The 10,456-nt window shown below is 45.2% G+C and overlaps 1 long non-coding RNA gene across 1 annotated transcript; it reads left to right on the top strand.

Moving 5' to 3' along the window:
• Positions 1-2,677: 2,677 nt before the first annotated feature.
• LOC144134506 (uncharacterized) lies at positions 2,678-10,053 on the top strand. The gene is made up of 7 exons (XR_013315142.1): positions 2,678-2,761; positions 3,882-3,952; positions 5,413-5,493; positions 6,640-6,663; positions 7,492-7,504; positions 8,923-9,026; positions 10,028-10,053. It is a non-coding gene; the product is annotated as an uncharacterized LOC144134506 (long non-coding RNA).
• The last annotated feature ends 403 nt before the right edge of the window (positions 10,054-10,456 follow it).

Raw genomic sequence — 10,456 nt, 5'->3', positions numbered from 1 at the left:
GAAATCAAATAGAAGGCTAACTTCAGCTATCAAATGAAACAATGAACTTCATCTGTATGCCTTACAGTGCTTCCAGTGCGTTTTGGTGGTATTCACTGTGGTTAGCCACATTGGTGTGATCGTGGTTGCAGGCAGGCAGTTTGAAACAGTTCGCTGTGGAGAGTAACGTTTAGTTAGCTGGCCGTCGACACACTCGAAGGTCCTTCCCAGGGTCGCAAAATTAACATTTCCATCTATCTGCTGGTGAGTGTTTTGGAAGGCATGAAGGACTACCACAAACGAAACAGCAGCTTTCATCTGAGCCGGCGAGGCTTATCATTAGACGGAAATGAGAACCAGAGTTATCGTCGGGATCTGATGACTCCTAGATAGAAAACATGACATGTTTCCACGAGTCAATGGCGGTCATGAAAGACACTCTAGGCCGCTATTCAGATGATCCCGTTCTGTACAGGATCTGCGGCAGTTGCCACTGTAATGTCGTTTTTATTCCAAAGGGTAGCCTTATTATAATAAAAGCCATCAGTTTATAAAATGATGAAACAATGATACCGACTTAGGTCGTGAATATCGATTTTAGTGCTCGCATGGTTATATTTTACGCTTATGCATTTACCTTGGTGCTAGGCAAGAAACAGGTTTCCGTCTGTTCGTTGTGTACAGCCCCTCGGTCCGTTCTGAAAGCTTGCATAAACATAACATCGATAGCAGTATAAACTGGAATGCTTGTATTCACGATTTCGTCCTCGATCATCGGCCACGTATCCACAGAAATGCTACATCTCCGGACAGGCTACAGTGGAAGAACGTGTCATTAATGTCTATGTCAATGCCTGAAGCACCGTAAAAGGAGCACCTAAAACGCACTAGGACATCGCTTAAAGCGCCAAAGAATGACGACAGCAAGGAGTACATTTTGAGTTCTAACAACCGCTACACCTTCCAGAATCCCCGACGTCTAAAAAAAAGTATCCTCACACGCGGCACCTTGCAGATCACTCGCATATGCTGTAAGTGGCCGACTGAGTCAAGGGAATTAGTCCAGCGATTCTAGTTAAGGATTCGCACTTGCCAGCCACAGTTAAGGAGTATTTGGATTGATAGTTTCAGCTTTTTGTTTTTATCTTTACGGAAGTTACTCGAAGAAGCAATCACCACTCGATGGTTCTTATTTGTTGCGGATACCATCTCTGTGTCGAATGCCAACACGATGATTCGAATTCAATTCGATGACACTGATTGCGACCACTTAGACCGTACTCTACATTTGGAATTGGGACAAATCTAAGCGGCCTACGTACTGTAGCATTCTATACAGTACGCTGATGCATGCTCTACCCATTGGCTTTTACCGCCGCTCTTGCTGCTATGCGAAACTTAGAGAAACTTCTATAAAATTTTCTACCTTTTTCTCTATAGAAAGGATATCTCAGGTAATAATATAATGAAATAAATAAACTAAAATTGACATAGGCGATTGAAGTCCAGGTGTGATGCAAAATGTTGTCCTGGTGTACACGCTCCAACAGAGCACAACAACAGCGTAACAAAGAATAACAACAACAGCAACAACGTAACAATGTTCTCTACTGCACACTGAGAAACGTATTACCGTTTGTTACTGGATCACGGTAGAAAGATGTCCTTTGGAAAAAAAAAACAGCCAATGAGCTCCTGGAATGAATGTACCCGCCGCGGTGGCTCAGCGGTTAGGGCGCTCTGCTACTGATCGGATGTCCCCGGGTTCGAACCCGACCGCGGCGGCTGCCTTTCGATGGAGGCGAAGTGCTAAGGCACCCGTGTGCTGTGCGATGTCAGTGCACGTGAAAGATCCCCAGGTGGTTGAAATTATTCTGGAGCCCTCCACTACGGCACCTCTTCCTTTCTTTCACTCCCTCCTTTATCCCTTCCCTTACGGCGCGGTTCAGGTGTCCAACGATATGTAAAAACGGACACTGGGCGATTTCCTTCCCCCAAAGACCAATTTTCAATCTTTTTCTAGAATGAGGGCCCAACCAAACATTCTATGCATTAAACGTTTTCTTCTCTCTCTCTCTCTACTTGCGGAAAATTAGAGGAGAAAAAACCACACGCCTCTCGTGATGTTTAGTCTTCGTTTTCTTTTTTCCAGACTACCTATTGTGCGATGTCAGTGCACGTTAAAGATCCCCGGGTGGTCGAAATTATTCCGGAGCCCTCCACTACGGGAACCTCTTTCTTTCTTTCTTCTTTCACTCCCTCCCTTATCCCTTCCCATGCGGCGCGGTTCAGGTGTCCAACGATATATGAGACAGATACTGCGCCATTTCCTCCCCCCCCCAAAAAAAAACAACCAAAAGAACCAGACTACCTATCCCCTCTTCAGGCAGGTGTCCGGTTTCCGCCGTGTGGTCTGTGAAGTCGCCGAAATCAGCTCAGCCTATGGCAAGTTTCATGTTATGTTTGCCGCATGCAATTTGCAATACAAATAGTCACCGCGTAATTATGGCCAAGCCCCATGTGGGTATGTGCCGTTTTGTGAGGCAAACTACAACAACAATAATTTAAGCCAGTTGACATCATCATCATCACTCTTACAGTGGACAACAACGACGACATTCAGCCACAGACCATCGTCATCATCATCAACGACGACTGGAACGGCCCCAGCGATCCTCCCTAAGCCTTGCTCTTGTACCTCCTGCGCAGCGTGGACTAAGTAAAGAGCCTTTGCCCTCTGACCCCGAGGCCCTGAAGTGACCTGGTTTTGTTCCCAGCTAAGGTGAGGCGAACACCTGCAACCATCCTTTGTGACTCTGGGACTCCTCATTCACCTCAAAGAGCGAGGTGCGGACTGCGTGAGGCTTCGCGTCTTGAGGCAGTCTTTTTTTCACTTCACTTCACTTCACTTTATTCACCTTAAAGACCCCCTTCAGGGGGTATTACATAAGGGGTGGGTTAATATGTTGATCAACAAGTACAAGTCATTGCTTTGAAATAATTGCTTAGCGTATCTGAAAATGCAGACAGGTGTGTGATGGCAGCGATATCGGTGGGGAGGCCATTCCAGTCCACAACAGTTCGGACAAAAAATGAACCTGAAAAAGTTGCAGTACGCGACACAGGGCGGGCGATCTGAAACGGATGGGCAGTGCGGGGAGATATGCGGTTCGGATGAGTAATGTAGGGTGGTTGATTTAGAGAACTATGGATTTAGAGAACTATGATTTAGAGAGTGTGTGTTTCTGAAGTGTGCTTTTCTTTGGAAGACATAGACGCGGCCTACCCTCAGATTGCGGCTATTCGCGCGAATCATTATCGTAATGAGAAGGAGAGGAGCGCTATCACTTGTACCTGGGCAATGCGATGACCAATACCCGCGGTTCGTCCAGTGCAGACTGGCAGAGCAAGCCGCGGTGACGCAGTGGTACCCGCATTCGGCTCAAGAGTACGTCACCGGTTTGAATCTAAACGCAGCTGCCCAATTGGATGACCGCGAACTGACAGTACACTCGCGTATTGATATGCGCATCCACCTATATAAGAACGTTAGTCGGTTGTAGTTGATCCTGCTCCTCCAGTACAGCTTACGTTATAATCCAGAACGGAGCCCTTGCTCGTAAAAGCGAATGATTGAGCATACACAAACAGCATGGCACATGTGAGCGAGGACGGATGTTGTGCAAGGTACGTAATCGTGAGGTTCAGTATCCCTCCCCCCCATTTCTTTTCGTGTTCTGTGTGAGCTGTTCTTTTACTTACTCTTTCCTGTCCGGAACTCATGGCGTGTAAGTCACATCTGCGGTCGACTTAGGGTTCGGTAGTTTCCGGGAATACTGAAGGAGGATTAAGGCCGAGTTGTTCGCAGTTCTCGCCTCAGTGAAAACTTTTGCCCATTCCAGGTCGCAGGCAGCAACAGGCAGCAACATGGTATTCACCGGTCAGCCGTCGCCATACTCATCACAAACGGAAGGTAAGTAAAAAATTTCGGGGCGAATAATCTGGGTATTCAGCCAGTCGCTGAATACTTCTGGGGTCCAATCCCAACAGGAATGAAGATAGATTTGACACCTTTAGCGTACCGTGTCACCGTTGCCGTTACCAGAGTGCCGGGAGAGAGTGCGCCGTCAATGGGCAACCACAGATCGTCTTGGGGGCGCCAGACGGCGCCACGTACCCGTAAGCTACGAGAAAGCCTGCCTTATCCGGACCAATCAGCGCGTGCACACTGGCGTGGGCGGGCTCCATGTACTGCTTTCACGGCAACATAGTACACGGTGTCCTAAAGGTGTCTATTATAGACGAGACAATGTTTTTTCGGTCTGTGCGATAGAGTAATCCGTACAACGTGGATTTATGCCCCCCAAAATATTGCACACGATGTTATTGCTTAGCGCATGGTGAATATCGGAGTTTGGTTAAGCCGTCCCAAGTTTTCTGATTAACCTTGCTCTGTTCAACTCTGAATACAGCATGCAACGCTGGCTATTGTAAAATACATTCCTGCACACGCATGCACTCGCACTTTTCAAGCTAGCCTTATACTTTTTTACCTTTCCTATTGATGGCACTAGTGCTTAGGTTGAATTTGTTACGCGAAGCAATGAAAGTCTCAGAATGATTCAAAACAGTATACTAGAACATATGTGGATGATTCATTGCCTCAAAAGCGTAGAAAGAACAGACGCTATTGTTGTTTCGTTTATTGGCCTCACCGTTCAGCTGAGAAGAAAAACATTGCACAATGGTTTCGTGCATGTCCCGACATGATATCATCAGATGCACACAGGCGCCACTTGGCCTGTAAATAGTTTATGAAGCCTAAAGTAAACAAAAACGAAAGAGTGACATTCTTGAACTGCAACAAAAATTATACACTTTTACGATGTTATTCATGACTATGTCTTCATTTAGCGTAAAAACACGGGTTCTTTTTCGCGAAGCAGAGCTAAAGCGAGTGTTAAGGTTAGCTGCTGATTCGACTGTACAATCATTGCTCGCTAAAGTTTCACAAGCCGTTTGTGCCATTCGCTTGAAAGTAAGAAATTTACAATGAAGTTAAAACTTCGTTCGTTGAATTATTCATCCACTCACCTGTTCTTCCATTTATTTCTTGGGTTCTAGATCCACCCCTTTTGGGATTAGTTGGTGGCATGATTCTGCTAGGATAATGCTATAAAGCTTTATCTTGAGACATATATTCCAGCCATGCTACCCCTGCTGCTATCACAGCAGCGCCTTCTCAAATGACGACTAATAAAGGTGGAAGAAATTTTCTTGCTAAAAGTATCGCTGTTAAATTGGGGAGCGCATTTTTTCCTCACTGCATTAATAAGGTGGCACACGCGAAAGCCATTCTTTTTAGCTACATTATTAAGCTAAAAGACATGGAATATGGCCTAGCTGCCGTTCGGTGTTCGCTTCCCATTCCAGGTAGCAGGCAGCAACAAACAGCAACAGGTAGCAGCATGGTATTCACCGGTCAGCCATCACCATACATGTCTCAAAGGAAAGGTAAGTGTCAAAAATTTGGTGCTAATAATCGGGGTGGTATAAAAGAAATGGGACAGCATTTTTTTCTCTTGCTAATCCGTTCCGATTCCGATTCGATTTCAATTCCGATTTGATTTCAAATCTGATTCTAATTCCCATTCTATTCAAATTCTAATTCTGTTACAATTATGATGCCATTGTCTTCCATTCAACAATGTATTCCAATTCTGATTCTATTCCAAATCCGGTTCTATTTCAATTCGGATTCTATCTTCATTCCATTTTTATTCGTAATCGCTCATTTATTCGTTTTTGATGTGTCATTTTTTAGTCATTCTCTTTTTTTGTTTAGTCATTCTTAGTCCGGCCTGTCCCTCCTCTTCGCTACAATTGGAGAGGGGGAGGAAAAAGGGAGAGGGTGGGAAAGAGGGGAACGGTTGACAGCGGACTACAGGAGAGTGCATACGCTTTGAGGGGCCGCCGCCTGTGCAATTACCTGCGAATTTTTGTGCTTGAGGTTCTGGGAACATTGAGCCATGGCGGCCATATTCCTTCCAAACCCGGTAGCACGGGGTAAGGAAATGCGGTACTCTGGAATTTTTCTATTCACTACCCTTATAAAAATGGTCTATGGACAGTCTAGAGACTTCTTATAAATTCTCTTGCCTTCCTATATATATTTATTTTTTGTCTATTCATAGTCTATAGACTGTGTATAGACAAACGTCAAATAAAAATTTGTCGCCATAAATATATAGATTGTTTATAGACTGTCTATAGGATTTGTATTGCCCGTATCCGTTCTCTAGGGTCTGTATATAGAGGGTATACAGACTTTATATATGGAAGTCTATCAACAGTCTATAGACTGCCTAAATAAAATTTTCTAAGGTTAGTGGAGGATTCACTTTGACGTCCCCACCGCCGACATGAGAGAGTGTTCGCCTTCCTCGCAATTAAAACCAGAAATTGATTTCAACACTACGAACATTCCTCGGTGTATGTCGCAACCATGAACACTAGTGTGTCCCTCGGCAGCCGCGACGCAAGAATTCTGGGAACACATCCAGGTTCCGCTGGCAAACGCTGTATCGCAATGTAAATGTCGCCTTGTAGCCTGTAGGCGCACACCGTTTTCCCAACGACTCTGGTTCGTTCTCTTATCAGGTTTTCAAATATCAGAGGAGTCATGTAAGTATCATTGGTGCAAGTTCACGCGATGACCATGATCAAACCACATGAGTGGGCCGGACTGGTATACTGCATGACATGCTTCGTACCAACTGCGATGGACGTAGAACCGTGTTGCAAACATCACCACGTACCCATGAGAGATTTTCGTCTAGTAATATCGGTGCTGTGTTATTTCTAATATCCTAGTCGAAAACAACGACAGGACTACGTCAAAGACACGACAAAATGTTATGCTGCAACGACAGATTTCTCTGTCGCTCTTAGTATTTTTCTGTGGCACTGTAGTTTTTATCTCTAGTGCTTTTCTGTAATACAAGAAAAAAATTCCGTTTCTACTACAAGTATCTGTTTTTACTAAAAGTTCATAACCAAAAACATAACAGAAAATGTGTTGTGATGGCACAAAATTTTCAATTGCGTTTGTCGACTGGAAGGAGAATACCCTCATAAAAATGGTATATAGACTATCTACAGACTTCCTATAGATATCGTATTATGTCTGTTGATAGTCTATAGACTTTCTATAGACAATCGCATTGTGTCTGTTAATAGTCTATAGACTTTCTAAAGACAAAAGTTTACTGAAAGTGTATGGCCATAAATTATGGCTCGTCTGCGGATTGTATACAGAATTTGTATAACCTACAGACTAGTCTATAGAATGTCTTTAGAAAATCTTTAGACTTTATATACAAAGTCCATAAACAGTTTATATATTGTCTAAATAAATTTTTTGCAAGGGCCTCTTCTACAATCTTTAAGAAATGTAATATGAAACTTCTCTTCTTGCCCGAGGAGCATCACCCGCCTTTTCTTGCATTTCAGCCTCGCAGGAAGAGTAAGTCCTGCTTGAACTCTTGCGTCACACAGCACGCTTAAAAGAAAACCTTCAGCAACGATACAGTGGGCTACTACCACACACTCTCGTAAAACGTGCCGTCTCAAGGCGTTTACAGCATAGTTCAGACTGAATGTAGCATCTTGTGACGCGAATGTTCTGTGACCAACAGAAGGCAGGGTGCCGGCACATTCCATTCATTCTGCGTGGAGAAATGGTGCAGGACGTTTGCACGGCAAATTTCCCAGGTGCAAGCGATGCACTTGGGAACGTTGCTGTTATTGAAATGTGGGCGTTTTTCTCCCACTAGGGACACCTTGTTGCACGCGCTTGTGCTACCCGTAATTACTCAAGCCCAGCAGCACCGTTCGACTATTGTGTAACAACGTTCAGCACGGTTCGAAAGATGCGTTTATTTTCTTTTTGGTACAGTACCGCGTAAGTGATGCTAACAAAATAAATGGGCTCTCTACCAATCCGCTTACACATTAATGAAAATATCGCAGGTTCAAATAAAGTCATTTTAATGCATGATATTACCTGATGCAGTGAGCTGGAGACCGTGGTACAATTCTAACAATGGTTTGTGACGATGGCCTGAATTCTCTGTGGGCGGCTGACCGGCTTAGACAACCCTGAGCTCTGTGTTGCATGAGCGCAATCTGAGCCGCTTTCAACAGATGACGCAAGTCGTGTGCAAGCATACGTATCGAATAAAAGCGACTCGCCACAAACAGCAAGAATGGCGTAAAACATTCCGCTACTCCCTGAGTGCATCTCTCGCGATGCAAAGTGCGTAGAGCATCCATTTCCTTCAATGAAGAGAAGTGGAGTATTTCTCAGGCTTTTTCACAACCCCGCTTTTGTGACACGCAGCACATTTTCCCAGAATGGCCGTGGAATGCACGGGGAGCGAGATTGGCGTGAGCCGACTTATGAAGACTTATGAAGCGCTTATGAAGAATCCGATAGTAGCGGGAAGTACGATTGGCAGTTATCCTGGTTCCGAGGGAACCGTTAATTACCATTGTATATTCCAATGAAATACAGCCAGCAATATCAATTTGTCCTGATGTGCAGACCACTTTGACTCTCCGAGCACCTAATTATCTGATGCGTGCTTCTGGCCTGAACAAATCTGTTCAGAGGGCAAGGTTAATCGACCATCTGGAACAAAGATGTGGTCCATGCGGAGAACACACATTGTATGTGCCTATCGACGGAACCTTAATGCTGCTGATACAGGGGTGCGTCACTAAAGACGGTGTAGTAGCGCTGCTATGTCACCCTCGCTGTACGAACGCTCTGATCGTCAGAGTCATGCGCTCAGTCTATTATGCTTTTCCGAGTACGGCCTTCGCAATAAAGTTTTAGCTCGCAGAGGTATTTGCAACTGAAAGTGTACATCAACTTTGCAGGAACGATAACACCAGGCAAGTGGTCATGGGTGTTCTGTACTGCCTCCTCTTCGCCCTATTTGTCGGTCTGGCCATTTTCGCGCTCGTTGCAACCTTAAGAAGCGGTAAGACCTGTTTTACGATCGGTACTCTGGATGCAGCGACTCTAGTTGTTGCGCATGCGTGTAGTGTATTGCGCAGTGTTTCGATATCCGGTTGTGCTCACGTACGTTTCAAATCAAGCGTAACAAAGTCTGTGTGTGTCATCAGTCGCAACGCTATCGTCTGTCAAAACAGAAATGACAGTGAAAATTGGTTTCGGGGGAAAGGGAACGGCGCAGTATCTGTCTCACATCTCGGCGGACACAAGAACGGCGCCGTAAGGCAAGGGTTAAAGGACGCATTGAGAGAAGAAAGGAACAAAGAAACGCCGTAGTGGAGGGCTCCTGAATAATTTCGACGACCTGGGGACCTTTAACCTGCACTGTCATCGCACAGTACACGGGCGCCTTTGCATTTCGCCTCCGTCGAAACGCGGCCGCCGTGGTCGGGTTCGAACCAGGGTACTCTGGCTCAGTAGCCGAGCGCCCAAACCACTGAGCCGCGCCGCAGGGTACCAAAACAGACGACGCATAAGTTCTAAGAATAACAAGCGGTGAGAAGCCTTATATTCAATGACAGCAGGCTCAAAGACGTCTCGCTCATAGAAACAAATAGATAGCCGAAAATACAAGCGTAAAGAAGCTTTCGGTAAACTGTCATGAATAGTATTCTTCCGGAAAAGCGGAATATTGTTTTCCTGGGCTGTGCTAAAGACATGGTGTCTAAGTCTCGTCTATAATGCGACAACAGTTGCATCCTCCTCAGTACAGAGTGCTTGAGTGACGGACAGCCAGAGATTTTCAACATTTGGCGAGAATTGCGGTAACTCATTTCGTCTAGGAATTACAAACTATAGGCTGGGAGCCGTTCCTTCAAGACAGTGGAGCAATAGGTCTGGCAGCGTTTCTCGCCTGAACTCAGGGAGGCAGTCGTGTTTGCGAAACTACGCCCTGCACCTCGTCAGTACATAACACCAGGTGATTCATCTGAAAATACGCCAAGCTCTTTGTGTATACCTCCACAGTTCATTGGTGCGGCTACCCAAGTTGATAAGCATGCAAATCAAGGCCCACCTGTCTTCAAGGTTGCGTTTTATTTTTTTAATTCGATAGCCTTTAATGGCTCATACACGCGGTGACCGTCCGTCCGTTACATCGCCACCTAGGTCGCGTGACCTTGTGGCGTCACGTGATCTTAAGGTCATCGAAAGATCTATAATTTGGGTAAAAATTTCTGGCCATTGCACAAGGGATTTTTTTTCGTGTCCTTCTGATATAACTCCAGCAGTAACAGTCTGTATGTATCGTAAGCTCTATCCAACATACCACGAATACACCTGTGTGTTCGTGGTATGTCGGATAACATTTTTCTGCCTGATAACATTACGACGCTCAATCACTTTCACTTCAGCGTCTTGAAGCGTACCACTAGAAATGAACGTTTTGACTCCGTA

The sequence above is a fragment of the Amblyomma americanum genome, chromosome 5, assembly GCF_052857255.1.
Source record: "Amblyomma americanum isolate KBUSLIRL-KWMA chromosome 5, ASM5285725v1, whole genome shotgun sequence".
In the NCBI taxonomy this organism is placed as follows: Eukaryota; Metazoa; Arthropoda; class Arachnida; order Ixodida; family Ixodidae; genus Amblyomma; species Amblyomma americanum.
The sequence above is the reverse complement of the archived record's forward strand: the minus strand, read 5'-3'. Positions and strand labels throughout refer to the sequence as shown.